The sequence below is a fragment of the Cervus canadensis genome, chromosome 3, assembly GCF_019320065.1.
Source record: "Cervus canadensis isolate Bull #8, Minnesota chromosome 3, ASM1932006v1, whole genome shotgun sequence".
In the NCBI taxonomy this organism is placed as follows: Eukaryota; Metazoa; Chordata; class Mammalia; order Artiodactyla; family Cervidae; genus Cervus; species Cervus canadensis.
This window is the reverse complement of record NC_057388.1, coordinates 8,085,780-8,105,616: the sequence shown is the minus strand read 5'-3', so window position 1 is coordinate 8,105,616 and position 19,837 is coordinate 8,085,780. Positions and strand designations below refer to the sequence as shown.

General features: G+C 38.2%; 1 long non-coding RNA gene and 1 pseudogene across 1 annotated transcript in view; one reads left to right on the top strand and one right to left on the bottom strand.

Moving 5' to 3' along the window:
- The window catches only part of LOC122438073, a 54,036-nt gene that overhangs the window by 17,089 nt on the left and 17,110 nt on the right, over positions 1-19,837 (top strand). Inside the window, exon 2 of the long non-coding RNA XR_006268440.1 lies at positions 3,903-4,080. This is a non-coding gene — a long non-coding RNA (uncharacterized LOC122438073). The remainder of the gene's footprint in view (positions 1-3,902; positions 4,081-19,837) is intronic.
- On the bottom strand, positions 17,207-17,701 carry LOC122438072 (annotated as a pseudogene).

Here is a 19,837-nt window from a genome sequence, read left to right as displayed (position 1 = left end):
TAGAACTGGACATGGAACAACAGACTGGTTCCAAATAGGGAAAGGAGTACATCAAGGCTGTATGTTGTCACCCTGCTTATTTAACTTATATGCATCATGAGAAATGCTGAGCTGGAGGAAACACAAGCTGGAATCGATTGCTGGGAGAAATATCAATAACCTCAGATATGCAGATGACACCACCCTTATGGCGGAAAGTGGGGAAGAACTAAAGAGCTTCTTGATGAAAGTGAAAGAGAGTGAAAAAGTTGGCTTAAAGCTCAACATTCAGAAAGCTAAGATCATGGCATCTGGTCCCATCACTTCATAGGAAATAAATGGGGAAACAGTGGACACAGTGGCTAATTTTATTTTTTGGGCTCCAAAATCACTGCAGATGGTGACTGCAGCTGTGAAATTAAAAGACTCTTGCTCCTTGGAAGGAAAGTTATGACCAACCTAGATAGCATATTAAAAAGCAGAGACATTACTTTGCCAACAAGGGTCCGTCTAGTCAAGGCTATGGTTTTTCCAATGGTCATGTATGGATGTGAGAGTTGGACTATAAAGAAGGCTGAGCGCCGAAGAATTGATGCTTTTGAAGTGTGGTGTTGGAGAAGACTCTTGAGAGTCCCTTGGACTGCAAGGAAATCCAACCAGTCCATCCTAAAGGAGATCAGTCCTGGATGTTCATTGGAAGGACCGATGCTGAAGCTGAAACTCCAATACTTTGGTCACCTGATGTGAAGAACTGACTCATTTGAGAAGACCCTGATGCTGGGAGGGATTGGGGGCAGGAGGAGAAGGGGACGACAGAGGATGAGATGGTTGGATGGTATCACCGACTCAATGGACATGGGTTTGGGTGGACTCCGGGAGTTTTTGATGGACAGGGAGGCCTGGCGTGCTGAGGTTCATGGGGTCGCAAAGAGTCGGACACGACTGAGAGACTGAACTGAACTTCCAATGAGGTTTTTATATAGCAGTCTATTATGTATATGGCTTCCCAGGTGGCTCAGTGATAAAATAGCAAAAAAAAAAAAAAAAATATGCCTGCCAGTGCAGGAGACGTGGGTTCAATCCCTGGGTCAGAAAGATCCCCTGGAGAAGAAAATGGCAACGTACTCCAGTATTCTTGCCTGGGAAATCCCATGGACAGAGGAGCCTGGCGGGCTCCAGTCCATGGGGGGACAAAAGAGGATGGGATGTAGGGGCTAACTGCAACCAGCAACATCTATGTATGTACAAGGTTGTTTTAAGTTGCTGGTCTCTTTCCAGCCTAGAGGAGTTCTTTCAGCATTTGTAATGGCCCTGAGGTCCTCATCACTGGTACCCTACATCCCATACAAATTCCCGAATACTCCCGTGCATTCTGTCCTAACACTTTGGGGTATCCTTACCCCCCGTTGTTATCACCATGTAACTTAGTATTTAATCCTACCAGGTGATGTCTTTGTGTGTGCATCTTAACATCTCCATCTCCACAAGCTCCTTCATAACCTCAGTGACGCTTATATGAGTATAGTGACCTTCAACCTAGAGAGTGTGAGTCTCTGTCCACCCCTGTGGTTCATCTGTAAATGCGATTTGAAATTCCTACTCACAGTGCTCATAGCACTCACAGTACCTTGCACAAATCATACCCTCAAAGACCGCATGGGTGCTTTCTTGACCTTTGCATCCAGTGTGGTTTCTAGTCCCGCACTGAGCACATGCAGGCTGACCCTCGCCTCCCTGCACCCATGCACACACCCCACATCTGTTCCCAGATGTCTGTTCTCCATCCAGGCACTCAAGCCAGAAACCTCAGGTTCAACCTTCATTCCTTTTTCTCCCCCGCCTGCCAGATCTGATGGGCCACCAAAGTCTGCCAATTTTACCTCTTACCTTTACATTTCTTGAGCATATCTGCTCCAGAAAGGTGGAATTTCTGGCTTCTGTGTCAAGGTCATGTGGGATTTTTAACCCCCTTCAGATGTATTATATCCATCAAGATGAGTAAACAAAATCCTTTTTACTTGTATATGTTCCAGGCCAATACTTAACTGTGAATTTTCATTTGAGAGACAACCCCATTTCTTTAATATGACCAGTCTGATGCTTTTAACAGTTTCTATTTTTCTATTCTCAATAATATAGCAGTTTTTTTTTGAGGGATGGAAACTGACCAGAGGATGACAATAGAGAAATTACAATAGAGTTGTACAACAATTAGCTGGGCTAGAAAAGTTCATAAAATAATGTCACAGCTTAGCAGTGATTTATACACAATGACCCAAAGTGACCAGCCATGGGAAGAGTTCCAGCACAGCTAATCTTGTATTTTTATTAAAAAATTTTTTTATTTCTTTTAATTGGAGGCTAATTGCTTTACAATATTGTGGTGGTTTTTGCCAAACATTGACATGAATCAGCCACGGGTGCACATGTGTTCCCCATCCTGAACCCCCCTCCCACCTCCCTCCCCATCCCATCCCTCAGGGTCATCCCAGTGCACCAGCCCCAAGCACTTGTCTCACGCATCCAACCTGGACTGGCGATCTGTTTCACACTTGATAATATACATGTTTCAATGTTATTCTCTCAAATCATCACCCCCCCCCCCCCGAGTCCAAAAGACTGTTCTATACATCTGTGTCTCTTTTGCTGTCTCGCATATAGGGTCATCATTACCATCTTTCTAAATTCCATATATATGTGTTAGTATATTGTTGTTTTTCTTTCTGACTTACTTCACTCTGCATAATAGGCTCCAGTTTCATCCACTTGATTAGAACTGATTCAAATGTATTCTTTTTAGTGGCTGAGTAATATTCCATTGTGTATATGTACCACAGCTTTCTTATCCATTTGTCTGCTGATGGACATCTAGGTTGCTTCCATGTCCTGGCTATTGTAAACAGCAGCACAGCTAATCTTGATGGCATCTGACCCCCAAATGAAGGAGAGAGCTAATCTACTTAACTAGCATTTATATAAAATCTCATCAACAGAATCAGCACAGCTGACACTGGCTTGAGATCCCCCACTCCAACAATCTCATTTAGATGAAATAGCTTGGCACCATAAAGACACTCAACATCCAAAACATGGATCTTAACAACATTTCATTTTAAACGTAGTTTATAGTTTATTAGTTCTGTAATGATTGGTTATATAGATCAGAATATTGGTGAAGGTCACTCAGTCATGTCCGACTCTTTGCAACCCCAAGGACTATACAATCCATGGAATTCTCCAAGCACAATACTGGAGTGGGTATCCGTTCCTTTCTCCAGGGGATCTTCTCAACTCAGGGATCGAGCCCAGGACTTCTGCATCGCAGACAGGTTCTTTACCAGCTGAGCCACTAGGGAAGCCCAGGAATATTCGTGGTTCTGGCTTTCAAATACCGAGAGCTTCAACTAGAAGAGGATCTTTGGTAAGCTTTCCATTTGGTCTCTTGTGTTAAGAGACTTAAGACTTCTTAACTTCTTAAATAGTCTATTCTCCACATTCTACAGAGATAGAGTAAAATAAAGACTGAAATGAAAAGAAGCCATCCTCTAGAGTGAAACCGATTTATGTGCTTCCATGTGTTAGGTTGATCTAGATGAATTTGCTTTTTTTTGCCTGGAAAATTCCATGGACAGAGGAGCCTGGCAGGCTACAGTCTATGGGGTCTCAAAGAGTCAGACACAGCTGAGCATGTACGCACAGTCAAACATGGTAAAAACAAGTTGAATATCAGCAGTTTTATCTGGTTCAACCTCACAGTACTGAAATCATTGCAGAAAAACAGCAGTCTACACTTTTCTTAGCTCTTCCTCAGCTTCCTGTGGCAGCCCCTTCTATTGTCTTGGAATTTGTTCATTCAGGAAGTTCTTACTATTGACCTAAATCCCTCTTGAATTAATTAAAGCTATTTTACTTCTTCTTTCCAGAAAGCGCATTGAAAAGGACAGCTTGTCATTGCTTATTTGAACTCCCTTCATCATTTTGAAGACTGTAATGAAATGTCCAGTGTGTCTCCTTTCTCCAACTTAAATAAAGTTCCACTAGCTGTCCCTCAAGGACCTATTTCCCTTCAATTTTTAAATACTATTAGCAAGAAGAGACCAGGTATGTGAACTCTTAATCTTTTTAGGATTCAGCTTCTTTGTTTGCAAAATGAGGATATGAAATAAAATCCAATGTTTTTCCAACTGCTCTGAAGACCTTTCTTAGGGAATCCTGGGAAGAGGTATGGTTTAGTGTGTGTGTGTGTGTGTGTGTGTGTGTGTGTGTGGTGAGAGAAAAAGAAGGCTCATCTCTGCTATGCTCTATTTGTACTTTAAAAAATACTTAAAATTTGTTTTAAAGTTCCACATGGTCAAGTCTCCTTCTCATCCCTTTCCCTTTCTACTCACCTTCACTGGAACATGCACACAAACGCACACGCATACAGTCTCATAAAAGAAAATACAAACCAGTCTGTTAAAAATAACATTTAAAATCCTAAATCAATTACTAGGCAAAATCTGGGGGCATATTTAAATAATAACACACTGTGATCAGTTTAAATATAAAATTCACCTAATTATAATTCATTAATATAGTATAATGTTTACTGATGAAAGGGGAAGCTCATAATAATGTCCAAAGATGCTGAAAGTGAATTTCATAATTTTAATATTAATTGTAGATTTTTAAAAGCTCTTAATTAAATAGGACTAGATGGACATTTCCTTAACCTGATGTATATTTATATATCTCAACCAAGAAACCTGCCGGTGACTAATGAGGAATCACTGGAAGCAGTTCCATTAAAATTAGGAATAAGACAGAAATACCCAATTTTACTATACTGCGGTTCAACATAGATCTGGAGGTACTAGTCAACAATTCTGATAAGAATATGATCAGGAGGCTTGAGAAGATACAGATATTGAGGCAGAATAGAGAATATGGAAGCATCCATACATACAGAAATCTGAAAAATGACAGAATGATATTGCATATCAGCAGATAAAGAATGGATTCAGTAAATGGTACCAGATGGAGTTGCCAGATAAAATACAAGATGCTTTGTTAAATTTGAGTCTCAGAAAAACAACAAATACTTTTTTAGTATATGTGTCTAAAATATTTCACAAGACATAATTACACTCAAGTGTTATTCATTTTTTTCTGAAATTCAATTAGAACTAGGTGTCCTATATATTTGTTTGCTAAACTCTGGCAACTCTAGTGCCAGGACAATATGTTATTCATATGGACAAAAGTAAAAATGGTTTCCTAACTCATTTTCTGCACAAAAATAAATTCTAAACAGATCAAGTTCTTAAATGTAAAAGGAAAAATCTTAAAATATAAGGGAAGGATTTAATGACCTCAGAATAGGAAAGAATTTTCTAAATAAGCCTCACAATTGTAAGCCATATTTTGGAGGAAAAGATTTATAATAAGTAAAAACAAATATGACCACCTGAAAATGAAACCCTCCTTTTTCTAAAAAGAAAAACACTATTAAGAGATTCAAAAGACAAGCTATTAACTAAAAGTTTTTTTTTGATAACACTTATAACCAAAAAGAACTAATGTTCAAGGTATATGAAGAATTTCTACAAATCCGAAAGATTTCAGTGATAAAAAGACAACAAAAAAAGTAAAAATGGCAGAAGGCATGAAGAAGTTGTTTTTAAGAAAGAGAAGCACAAAAAGCCAATAACTGTGAAGATATGCGTAACATTATTAGTATTCAGAGCAAGGTTTATCAGAGATGCCATTCACTTCATCAGATGACAGTGAAATGTTTTGACAAGGATGTAGAGGGAAGGGAACATACATTTCTGATGGCTGTGTGAATTAGCACAATCACTTCAGAAAACGTTAGTGCTATCTGGACAAGCTGAATATGCACCTAGACTCTGCTTAAAGCAATCCCACCCCCACCCCCAGCATGTTCATGTATCCCAGAGAAATTCTTAAGCATGCTCATTAGGGTATATATGCAAGAATGCTCAAGGAAGCCTTATTTGTAATAGGAAAAAGGCAAAAGAAAATAAATCCAAATATCCATGAATAGTGGAAAGAATAAATAAATTATGGTGTCTTATTACAAAAGAATACTATATAGCAGTGAAAAGAATCAGCATAAACTCTTTCTGTTCTCTAAGACATGGATAAATCTCAAAAGCATAATGATGAGAACAAAAAAGCAAGTCACAGAAGAATGTATACACTATGATTCCATTTATATAAAATTCAAACCCTGGCAAAAACAAAATTACACAGATACATATACACTAAACCACAAGGGAATTAATATTACTACAAATTCAAGGCTGTGGTTACTTCTAGGAAAGACAGAGAACTTCAAAGGAACTGATATTTTATTCATTTGGAGAATAAGTGAGTATTTTATTTGAAAATTATTACTATTTTTTACACTTATGTGTAATAGATTTTTAAGTAAACTAAAAGAAAAGGGTCAAATCAAATTTCATTTTCTAGAGAGTATGACAATATTCTTAGAAGATTCCAGAGAATTTAGAAAAACGAAGAGTTCGATGAGGTTGGATAAAAATAAACATGCAAAAAGTCAGTTATTTTTACCTGTAACTCATTTAGAAAATATAACCTTAAAAGATTCTATTCCCCACAGTCATAAAATCCTTAGTTTTCCTAACAATGTATCTGATAAAGAAAATATAGCACTTACATGAAGAAAACTGTAAGCATTGGCTGAAGGGTATAAAGTTCTGAATGTATATAAAGAAATACTGTTGACATCTACTAAAAGTCCTCTCTGACCACTTTCCCCATGTCTGTACTTCAAGCCTAATGGAGAGGATTGTCCATCCAGTCAGTGGGGATCAGATATTGTGTCCCTTTCAACAGTAACTAAAAGGTTAGGTCACTTTTTCTGGTTATGGAACTTTGAAAGAACCAGAAACTTGATTTTTGTCCATATTTGAGCTGAGAACATGAAGTGGCCCCAATTCTTTTTCTTCTTCTTTTTTTCCTTTATCAAGCTGGCCATTCTCTTTGTTTCACTGGACCCTTCCTTTCCCACTGTAGTTGTCTTTATTTTACATACTACTTTTAACAACGGGGCAAATGTATTTTCTCTGGCTCGTCTTTCTTTAATGCTAATGAGTTTGGCATTTCATCCGGCGGCAGGGCCAGGTTTTGGTACATGGTGTTTGCTGTTGGGTGGTGGTGGGTTGGAGGCAGGTCCTGGGATGAGGGTGAGGGGACCAGTGACATGGCGCAGGCGTGATGGATTCCTCTGTGGTGCTGGGCCAGCTGCACTGATACAGCTTCAAAAGGGAGATCATGCTTGGTCCAGATTATCTTCTCAGAGGTCTGAAAATGGTGTAGGTCCAAAGCTAATATTGTAGTATTCAGCAATATTACTACAAGTAATATTGTAGTATTCAGTTAACAGTCAAGCACTGTTTTTCCTTACTTTGTCTTCTTCGAGAACTTAAAGAGAAGAAGGTTGGCTGTGCCGAGGTAGAATTTATTATTGTTATTATTCTCTTCCACCAATATATCACATCATTTTCTAATAATATTATGTTCCTGAGTAGCAAGATGCAGAACTGTAAAGATGCTCCCCTCACTAAACTATAAATGGAATAAAATTTCAGTAAGTACACTGACCAATTATTTCTTTTAATCCTGAAAATTTGATCACATTTCTTATATAGAAAAAGACATGTGAAAGAATGTTCAGAAACTGTAGAAAAAACAATAATTATAGTAAAGTAATTGCATTGCAAGTTATCAGCACAAACTCTTTGTTGTTCAGTCTCTAAGTCGTGTCTGAGTCTTTGCAGCCCCATGCACTATAGCATGACAGGCTCGTCTGTCCTTCACAGGCTCAAATTCACGTCCTTTAAGTCAGTGATGCTTTCTAACCATCTCATCCTCTGCCACCTCTTCTTCCTTTTGCTTTCAATCTTTTGTAGCATCAGGGTCTTTTCCAGTGAGTCGACTCTTTGCATCAAGTGGCCAAAGTATTGAAGCTTCAGTTTCAGCATCAGTCCTTCCAATGACTATTCTGGGTTGATTTCCTTTAGGATTGACTGGTTTGATCTTCTTGCAGTCCAAGGGACTCTTAAGAGTCTTATCTAGCACTACAATCTGAAAGCATCAGTTCAGCATTCAGCTTTCTTTATGGTCCAACTCTCACATCCATACATGACTACTGGAAAAACCATGGTTTTGACTATATGGACCTTTGGTAGCAAAATGATGTCTGTGCTTTTTAATATGCTGTCTAGCTTTGTTATAGCTTTTCTTCCAAGGAGCAAGTGTCTTTTAATTTCATGGCTGCAGTCACTGTCTAAGTGATTTATGGAGCCCAAGTAAATAAAATCTGTTGCTTCCACTTTTCCCCCTCTATTTCCTGTGAAGTGATGGGACCAGATACCATGATCTTAGTTTTTTGAATACTGAGTTTCAAGTCAGCTTTTTCACTCTCCTTTTTCACTCTCGTCAAGAGGCTCTTTAGTTCCTCTTCACTTTCTGCCATTAGACTGGTATCATCTGCATATCTGAGGTTGTTGATATTTCTCCCAGCAATCTTGATTCCAGCTTGTGATTCATCCAGCCTGGCGTTTCACATGATGTACTCTGTATATAGGGCTTCTCTGATGACTCAGACAGTAAAGAATCTGCCTGCAGTGCGGGAGACCCAGGCTTGATTCCTGAATCAGGAAAATCCCCTGGAGAAGGAAATTGTAACCCATTCCAGTATTCTTGCCTGGAGAGTTCAAAGGACAGAGGAGCCTGGTGGACTACAGTACTCTGCATATAAGTTAAATAAGCAGGATGACAATATACAATCTTGCTGTACCCCTTTCCCAGTTTGGGACCAATCAGTTCCATGTTCGGTTCTAACTGTTGCTTCTTGACCCAAGTACAGGTTTCTCAGGTGATCTGGTATATATCTGTTTAAGAATTTTCCACATTTTTTTGTGATCCACACAGTGAAAGGCTTTAGGATAGTCAATGAAGCAGAAGGAGATGTTTTTCTGGAACTCCTTTGCTTTCTCCATAACCCAACAAATGTTAGCAATTTGATCTCTGGTTCCTCTGCCTCTTTGAGCCCAACTTGTACATCTAGAAGTTCTTGGCTCATGTATTGCTGAAGTCTAGCTTGAAGGATTTTAAGCATAACCTTGCTGGCATGTGAAATGAGCACAGTTTTACAGTAGTTTGAACATTCTCCGGCATTGTCCTTCTTTGGAATTGGATGAAAACTGACTTTTTTAGTCCTGTGGCTTCTGTTGCGTTTTCCAAATTTGCTGACATGTTGAGTCCAGCACTTTAACAACATCATCTTTTAGAATTTTAAATAGCTCAGTTGGAATTCTGTTACCTCCCCTAACTTTGTTCATAGTAATCCTCCCTAAGGCCCACTTGGCCTCACACTCCAGAATGTCCAACTCTAAGTGACTGACCACACCATCATGGTTATCCAGGTCATTAAGAACTTTAGTTCTTCTGTGTATTCTTGCCTCCTCTTCTTAATCTCTTCTGCTTCTGTTAGGTCCTTATGCTTTCTGTCCTTTACTGTGCCTATCCTTGCATGAAATGTTTCCTTGATATCACCAATTTTCTGGACGAGACCTCTAGTCTTTTTCATTCTATTGTTTTCCTCTGTTTCTTTGCACAATGCGAAGATAAGCCTCTTATCTCTCCTTTCTATTCTCTGGAACTGCATTCAGTTGAGTGTATCTTTCCCTTTCTCCCTTGCCTTTAGCTTCTCTTCTTTCCTCAGCTATTTGTAGAGGCTCCTCACACAACCACTTCGCTTTCTTGCATTTCTTTTTCTTTGGGATGATTTTGGTCACTGCCTCCTGTACAGTGTTACGAACCTCCCCGGTCTATAGTTCTTCAGGCACTCTATCTACCAGATCTAATTCCTTGAATCTATCTGTCATCTTCATTGTAAAATCATAAGGGATTTGATTTAGTTCATACCTAAATGGCCTAGTGGTTTTCCCTACTTTTTCCAATTTAAGCCTGAATTTTGCTGCAAGTAACTCATGATCTGATACTTGAAATCTACAGTAATTAAAACTTTGGTAATGCCACAAAAATTTAAAATTAATTAGAAATAAAAGTTATAAATATCACTGTTATAACTGAGTGACAATTTGGGAAAATATATGTAGATAATGTGTCACTATTTTCAAAAATCAATTTCAAGTAGTTTAAGGATCTATTCATATAAACTCCTTAAATTGCAGTACTAAAAGAGAGAATATTTTCCAGTCTTGAAGCAGGCATGATCTTTCATAGCATGTTGCCAAGATCTGAGTATATAAACTGAAGGATGAATAGATTTGACTTAAAACAAATTAAAAGCATCTGAATTGGGTGAAAGAGCAGAAACAAATGGGAGAGTCAAGAAATAAACTGGTAAATGTATTTGTAAAAAGGAGTTAATGCTCATAATATATTAAAGCAAAAAAAAAATAGAAAAGTGAATAAAGGCATTTTTATACTGGCAATTCACAGAAAAAGAAATTCAAGTGGTCATTAAATATATTAAGAAATTCTCATCTACACTAATAATAAAATATGTACAAAATATACTATTTGATTCTATCATCTATCTACTCATATCTGTATAACTTTGCATTTGATTATTTTCTGCTTATCAGATTGGCAAACATTTAGAAAAATTTAGAAGACCAGGGTTGTTGAATGTGGGCAATTCAGCCATTTCATATATGTTACTGGAACTTTCATTCCATACACTATTTTTGGAAGGTAATTTGGTGATTGGTATTGCAAATGTAGAATGTAGTGCCATATACCCTTTGGCTTAGCAATTCTCCTTTAGAATCTGTCAAAGATACTGTTCACTGCTTTCTCGGTAGCCAGTCTCCATTCCTCTTTTCTTTCGCAAGAGTCTTAAGACTCTGAATTTTCCAACAGATTAAATTGTTCAGTGAGCTCAGAGCTGATAGGCTGTAGCCCCAAGATCCAGGAAATGGATCATGGTGGATTTCAGCTGGTCATGATGACTCCATTCTTCTTTGCCTGTGATTGGTCTGGGGATGGGTGTGTAGCACAGTTCTGAGCAAAACGTCATTGGTGAAAGTCTGCTGGGGCACTTCCCTTCTAGGAGGAAGCTTTGGTTCCTGAAACCTCCTTCTTGCTGGGATGCTGGGGTGCAGATGTGGTACCTGGAGAACATAAATAATGAACATCATTTCAGTTCAGTCACTCAGTCATGTCCGACTCTTTGCGACCTCATGGACTGCAGCACGCCAGGCTTCCCTGTCCATCACCAACTTCCAGAGCTTACTCAAACTCATGTCCATCGAGTCGGTGATGCCATCCAACCATCTCATCCTCTGTCGTCCCCTTCTCCTCCCACCTTCAATCTTTCCCAGCATCAGGGTCTTTTTCAATGAGTCAGTTCTTCGCATCAGGTGGCCAAAGTATTGGAGTTTCAGCTTCAGCATCAGTCCTTCCAATGAATATTCAGGACTGATTTCCTTTAGAATGGACTGGTTGGGTCTCCTTGCAGTCCTAGGGACAAGAGTCTTCTCCAACACCACAGTTCAAAAGCATATAAAATAATGAACATAATGAGCATAAATAATAGCTGAAGATATCGGAGTAGAAGGGTTGAAAGAACAATGCTAGCAATTGCTTACCTTTCAGCATTTTATTATGTGAGGAAATCCATTTTAACAATCATTCTTGGTATGGTTTTTGTTACTGCCAGCTAAGTGCATTCATAATTTATGCAATCCTAGAGAAATACCCCAGTGTCTAAAGACACATGTACAGAGATTCACAGATAAGGATAATTTATAATAGTGAAAATTTTGAAACATTTAAATGTGCCTCAAAAGAGACTAATTAAATAAATGTTAGTATATTAAGTATAGTTAATGTTAGTATATTAAAGATTGAGTTACAGCTATATGTACTAACATGGAAATCTGTCTGCAACTTATTATTACAAATGAAAACTAAGCTCTAGAGAACAACACTTAGTATGTTCCCATCTGGGTTATATACACACACAAATATGAAGGCTATGATGGAGAATATGAAATGTGATGAGATGCTTTTCATCATTTCTGTCAAAGAAGACGCTGAGCAGAATTAAAGTATACTAGAACATATTTGGGTTGTCAGTTATTCACAAGCTTTAAAGATTGTCAGAGACCCGTTGTATTGTTTTTTCACTGTGGACTCTATGTTTTAAAAAATTTCATATCAAAGAAATTATTTATTTCAATATTGATCTAAATTATTTTTTCTAACATATGTATTTTAGATTATTTTCCATTATAGTTTATTATAAGATACTGAATAAAGTACCCTGTTTTATATAGCAAATCCTTGTTACTTATCTATTTTGTGCATTACTATTGTTGTTTATTCCCTAAGTTGTGTCTGATTCTTTTGCCGCCCCAGGAACGGTGGCCTGCCAGGCTTCTCTGTCCATGGGATTTTCTAGGCAACAATTTTTCCTTCTCCAGGGGATCTTCCCGACCCAAAGATTGAACCCATGTCTCCTGCATTGGCAGGTGGATTCTTTACCGCTGAGTCACCAGGGAAGCCCATTTTGTGCGTGATAGTTTGTATCTACTAATCCCATACTCCTAATTTATCCTTCCCTCATTCCTTTTCCCTTTGATAATCATGTTTGTTTTATATGTCTGTGAGTTTGTTTCTCTTCTGTATATAAATTCATTTGTATTATTTTTTAATTACACATATGAGATATATATTTATCTTTGTCTGTCTGACAGTGACTTAGATATTCTCTACATCCATCCATATTGCTGCAAATGGCAATATTTCATTGTTTCTTTCTGGCTGAGTAATATTCCAGTGTGTGTGTGTGTGTGTGAGATTAAGAAGCAGAGATCGCATCTTCTTAAACCATTCTTCTTTTGTTGGGCACTTGAGTTGTTTCCATGTCTTGACTATTGTAAGTAGTGCTTCTGTGAATTTTGGGGTACATGTATCATTTTCAAATTAGACTTTTTGTCTTTTTGGATATATGCCCAGGAGTAGGACTGATGGATCATATGGTAGCTCTATTTTTAGGTTTTTAAGGAAATTCCATATTGTTTTCCATAGTGGTTCTACCACTTTACATTCCTACGAACATTATAGAAGGGTTCCCTTTTCCCCACACCCTCTCCAGCATTTGTTATTTGTAGACTTTTTGATAATGGTTATGCTGACTGGTGATTGAGTGACTGATTGGTGACTGACTGATTGAGGTTTTGATTTGTGTTACTGTAGTAATTACAATGTTGAACATTTTTTCATGTGCTTGTTGACCATCTGTATATCTTTTTTAGAGAAATATCTGTTTGTGTCTTCTGACCATTTTTTGATTAAGTATTTTTTTTGATACTGAGTTATATATACTCATACTGAATATGAGCATGAGTTATTTGTATATCTTGGATGTTAGCCTCTTGTTGGTCACATTGTTTGCAAATGTTTTATTCCATTCTGTAGGTTGTTTTTTTTATTTTGTTCATGGTTTCCTTTCCTGTGCATAAGCTTGTATATTTGATTAGGTCCCATTTGTTTATTTTTGCTTTTATTTCTTTTGCCTTGGGAGATTGAGTTATTGATCTGAATTATAATCAATGATCCATATTCATCAAGATTTACAAGTATATTAGATTGCATAAATATTTGATTAAAGACAAGAGGCAACAACAACTGTTGAACTTCTACTATGTGCTAAGCTTTGTGCTATTTGCTAAGCATCAGGCTGCCACATTTTCTCATTTAATTTCCCAGAATCCTTTGGCATTATCCCCACATGACAGATGAAAAAAACTGACATTTGGAAATTCCCTTTGTACAGATAGGACAGCACAGGTTCTAATATTCTCTGATTCTAATACTGTTGATTTTTCTACTATACTAACTGCTAGTAACAAAATTCAAATGTGTCTAGAGGTACTTAAGTGTGATTCACTTTAATTTGGCTATCACTTTGTATTAGGTTCAAGATCAGTTACAAAATCAAGATGGGATACTGATCTAGGTGGTTTCTATTGGGTCATTAACTGTCCATCTTTATACTAATTAACATATGATAATAATAATTTAATAATATGCTAGTAATAGGTATAGTGATTAATTTCTGTTTAATTAAAGACATGACATTTTAGTTAGCCTGTAGTTTTTATCCTTGGTAAAAATATAATTTTTATAGTTTCTATTAGGCATTTAGAAATAATTTACAGATCCTCAAGTCTATCATAATGAAACTTCAAATTTCTCATTGCCTCAGTGAGAGATCAGGTGAGGTATTAAAAGAAGTTCCTGTGTGTAAGTCCACTGATCACTGAAATTCATTTTTAGAGGATACTGTTAATATGAAAGAAGGTGACTTATGCTATCAACTATGGTACAGTTCTGTGCTATGATGCTAGCTTGTTAAAGAAATGCTTGTGTTATAATGGAGGCCTTCTGGAAAACTTGGTTATATTGAACCTGTAACAGATCTGGACCATATGGAATTCTATATAAGAGATTAATGTGTTTTTAAGTTCTACTCTCTTAGAACTTAGAAAAATGTACATGACTGGATTTTCTTCCTGGAGATTCTGATTTAAGTCTGGTTTAAATGGGGAAGGTGAGGCCGTGGATATGTTTGTAAATTTCCCCAAATGTTTCTCATGAGCTCCCTTCTCTCTGCCAAGTGAGACTCACAAGGGAAGAAACGAATTATTCCCCTCATCCATTTGACAAATGCTTCATATATACATTCAAAGTCTTCAAAGACGGTCAACACATTGTCATGACTTCCTTTTTAATCTTGATGCTAACCGTTCCTTAGGCTCCAGGTCTGTTTTAGCAATTATCTTGTGCACATTCTGGTTTGAATATCTTGTGATCACTTGAAATGTCCAAAATTCAATTCACTGTAGATAGGACATATTATCTGAATTTTCTATAAGAAAACTAGGGTTCCAGGCTGTATTAGTTATCTCTTGCTGTGTAACAAATTACTCCAAAACTTAGTTTAAAAACACAGTTTCTGTAGGTTAGAGATCTGGATGCAACTTAGCTAGTTGTCTTTGCCTCGAGGTTCGAACCTGTGTCTTCTGCAGCTCCTGCATTGCCAGGTGGATTCTTTACCACTGAGCTGCCTGGGAAACCCCAAGGTATCTCACAAGGCTGCAATCAAAGTGTTGACCAGAGCACAAGTCTCACCTGAAGGCTTGACTGGAGGTGGTTCTGCTTCCGAATTCACTCCTTCCAAAATTCTTCATGGATTGTTGGTCTGAGAGGTCCCTGGTTCTTTGCTATGTGGACCTCTCTGTAGGGCAGCTTGCAACACTGCAATTGGCTTTGTTCAGAATAAGCGAATGAGAAGGTAAGAAAGAGAATCCAAGAGGAAAGTTATCCAAAGAAGTTATAGTCCATCACGTTTGCTGTCTTCTGTTGGGCATTATCAGGACACAGATATTGGGAGGTGAGGATCACTGGGGGTCATCTGAGAGGTTGCCTACCGCAGATACAGAGGTATTCAGGTGAGGTGTCACAGACATGACTTGAAGTCCGAGGCATGCCTGTGACTGGGACTTGTTGTCATTTGTAAGCGTACAGTTGAAAATCACATTCTCTGTTCAGCTGTTAATGCTCAGATCCATATTTAGTTTTTATAAACTCTTCCCTGTTTTTTTGCTTGTTTTCAGTTTTTGATTTGTGAATTTTATTTCTGTTTGTCTCTAAGAAATGTAAGCATAGAATATTAATAGATTTCAGTTTTGTTCTGTAATGTCAAAAATTAAAAAGTGAATTGATTAAAAAAAGGATGGACTGGGGACTTCCCTGGTGGTCCAGTGTTAAGACTCCATGCTTCCACTGCAGGTGGCATGGGTTTGATTCCTGCTTGGGGGACTAAGATCCTGCATCAATATATGCCATGTTGCTCGGCCGAAAAAAAAAAAGAGAGATGGCTAGGGCTGGGCATAACAAAACTCAGGGGCATAGGCTAGAAGAAGGTCAGAAGGGAAAGGCTGTGGTCGGGGATGGCAGGAGGGCGCTAGGAGGAGAGAACAGGCAGCAGTTGAAACTCAGGGTTCAGAGCAACCATGAGGAAACAGGTGGGTGTGAAATTCGTGCAAACATCCCGAGAATCATGGGTCAGACTAACAGAACCAAGCACAGTGCCGCTGGAGTTTGACTTCGGTTTTAGACCAGAGAGGACAGGATTGTGTGTAGCCGCTGGACAGTGTGGACCAAGAGATATGAGCAGTTGTGATGGTAGATTCTGTTGGTGCTACTGATGATCCCTGGGAGCTTTGTTAGTAGCCATATTCCTCACGGCAAGGAACTTTCAGAGCTCCAATATTCATTATGTTCCCTTCTGAACCACGTCTCCGTTCTCAGCATTTCTGATGCTGCCCACGGCACTCTGATTCTCCTTATGGCTTCCTCCCAAACTCTTTGGCCCCTTTATCCCTCTCCTCTCATATCCAGTTAGTCCCGATGATTGTTCAGTGTAAACACATGAAAGTAGCAGCTCGTAAACTGTGGAACTCAGACAAGTTATCCAGTCATTCATTCAGTGTACATCAGTTTTGTACCTGTGCTAATTAGCAACTTGGATATTTGCTGTATAACAGGGTATTTACCAGCCATTCAAGTTGAGCACTTGAAATATGGCTAATGTGACTAAGAAACCAAAATTTTAAGTATTTTAAATTTAAAATAGAAGGTAGCAGGGTAACATTTTTCTGCTAAACACAAATTTATTATTTTGGTAGGACTGGATTTTACTTTAACCACTGAATAGTTAGCATCCATATTGAGATATACTCTAAGTGTAGAATGTACAATGGATTTTGAAGACTTAGTATGAAAAAAAATAAAATGTCTCATTAATAATTTTTATACTGATTATACCTGAAATGAGAAATATTTTAGATACCTTGCATTAGACAAAGTATTACTATTGAGACTACTTTTACTCGTTTCTTTTTGCTTCTTATTTTTAATTTATTTATTTTTCAAGTTATCTGTAGTGATGGTTTATTTGAAACAGTTCTGAGCATGAAGTTTCTTTCTTGCATCGAATGAGTAAGCACTCACAGAGGGGGAGAAAAAAAAGGTACTTGTCACTTTGAAAGTCACAGATAATTTATCTTTCTATAATTAGGTTAGGAGGAAAAAAAATGAAGAACCTGCTGTAGCAGGAAGAAGCAAGGGACTCGCATTTGATGAGATAGATATTCAGTTACTGGGCATGTCCACTGTTTTTCCATGTTAGAGGCTTGGGAACTTGCATGCCTAAAGCCAGGTTACTCTTAGGCGCCATAACAATGTTGTTTGGCTGGCAGGACTGTTGTTACCACAGTAGTTGGCAGTGCCTTCAGACAAATGGGGTGCTGGTCTGTTCCTACAAATCTTCATTCCCGTGTTCATCGTGAGGAGGGCACCTGCTATGAGCTCTCAGTCAGAGTCTCTTGTCCAAGGTTCCTGGATGACTATACCCTGCTCAATACAGCTTTTGTCATCACAGCTTGAGATATGCCTGATTTCAGCCAGAGGATGGTAAGCACTTAAGGGGCAGATAGCCAGATTTTTTAAATAATCAGGATTATTCTTTTTGTACTTGATAAGATGATAAGGAAACCTGCAGGCACATATCTGATATATATATATATTTTAAATCATAGGGACATTGTAACAGCCTTTCAGGGTCCAGGGTTTCAGTGTAAGTTTCTTCCATGTTGGAAATGAAGGAGCCAAGTCCAAGTGCTTGGCCGAGACACTCTCTCCCCATAGTCACCTATTTTTTAAATGTGACCACTAGAAAATTTAAAATGCATATGTGGCTCATTATATTTCTGTTAGACAGTGCTGAGTAGGACTACATGATTGTTTTTATCTTTTTCCATTAAAATTCTTGGAGAGTAATCAGTCCTTACAGCTTTTCCTCTCAAAATGTTTTTATTACCTTTCCAACCCCTATGTATGTATTTTCTCTAACAGTGACCTAAATGATCTCCAAGATGAAGGGAATTTTATAATACTGAAAACAACTTGGAAATGAAATCTTTGTTTCATATTTCTATACCCTTCTCTAGAAATTCTCAATTTACATTTGAACATCAACAAGAATTTTGAGCAATTTTGAGAAATTGTGATGTTCTTTGTCACTGTGTATGAATTATATTTGGCTCTTCTTAAATTGTCAACAATTTCAAGAATCATGTGCCTGAAATTTGAGCAAATTACCAGTAGATGGAAGCCTTGCAACTTTGAATCAGCTAGGACTTTTATCCTACCTTTAAGACCATAAATTGTATGCTACCAAATATTGAATAACTATATGTTGAGTGCTTACAGAGCTAAACTCATACCGTCTCAGATATGAATAACATGACTGTCCTTCCGGTGTCCACCATGAAATCTGTGGCTTATCAACACATACTTGTTCCTTTCTTCTTATTTCCCATCTTGGGAGGACCAAGTGGCCCCGTTCTGCTTCCTTAACCCCATCTAGGTTCTTCGTGGAGACCTTGCTGAGAATCTGCCATTGTTGTTGTTCAGTTGCTAAGTTGTGTACGACTCTTTGCAACCACATGGATTACTGCATGCCAGGCTTCCCTGTCCTTCACCAGCTCCCAGAGTTTTCTCAAATTCATGTCCCACTGAGTCAGTGATGCCATCCAACCATCTTATCCTCTGTCGTACCCTTCTCCCCTGCCTTCAGTCTTTCCCAGCATCAGGGTCTTTTCCAATGAGTCAGTTCTTCCCATCAAGTTGCCAAAGTATGGAGCTTCAGCTTCAGCATCAGTCCTTCTAATGAATATTCAGGACTGATTTCCTTTATGATTGACTTGTTTGATCTTCTTGCAGTCCAAGGGACTCTCAAGAGTCTTCTCCAACACCACAGTTCAAAAGCATCAATTCTTCAGTGCTCAGCTTTCTTTATGTCCAGTTCTCACATCCATACATGACTACTGGGAAAACCATAGCTTTGACCATACACTAAAAACCTTTGTTGGCAAAGTAATGTCTCTGCTTTTTAATATGCCATCTAGGTTGGTCATAGCTTTTCTTCCAAGGAGCAAGTGTCTTTTAATTTCATGGCTACAGTCACCATCTGTGGTGATTTTGGAGCCCCCAAAAATAAAGTCTGCCACTGTTTCTATAATTTCTCCATCTATTTCCCATGAAGTGATGGGACTGGATGCCATGATCTTAGTTTTTTGAATGTTGAGTTTTAAGCCAGCTTTTTCACTCTTCTATTTCACCCTCATTAAGAGGCCCTTTAGTTCCTCTTCGCTTTCTGCCATCAGGGTGCTGTCATCTGTATATCTGAGGTTATTGATATTTCTCCCAGCAATCTTGATTCCAGCTTGTGCTTCATCCAGCCCGGCATTTCACATGATGTACTCTGCATAGAAGTTAAATAAGCAGAGTGACAATCTACAGTCTTGACATACTCCTTTCCCAATTTGGAACCAGTCCATTGTTCCATGTCCTGTTCTAACTGTTGCTTCCTGACCTGCATACAGATTTCTCAGGAGACAGGTCAGGTGGTCTGGTATTCCCATCTTTTAAAGAATTTTCCACAGTTTGTTGTAATTCACACAGTCAAATGATTTAGTGTAGTCAATGAAGCAGAAGTAGGTGTTTTTCTGGAATTTTCTTGCTTTTTCTATGATCCAATGATATTGGCAATTTGATCTCTGGTTCCTCAGCCTTTTCTAAATCCAATTTGTACGTGTGAAAGTTCTTGGTTCACATACTGTTGAAGCCTAATTTGAAGGATTTTGAGCATTACCTTGTTAGCCTGTGAAATGAGAACTGTGCAATAGTTTGAACATTCTTTGGTATTGCCCTTCTTCGGAATTGG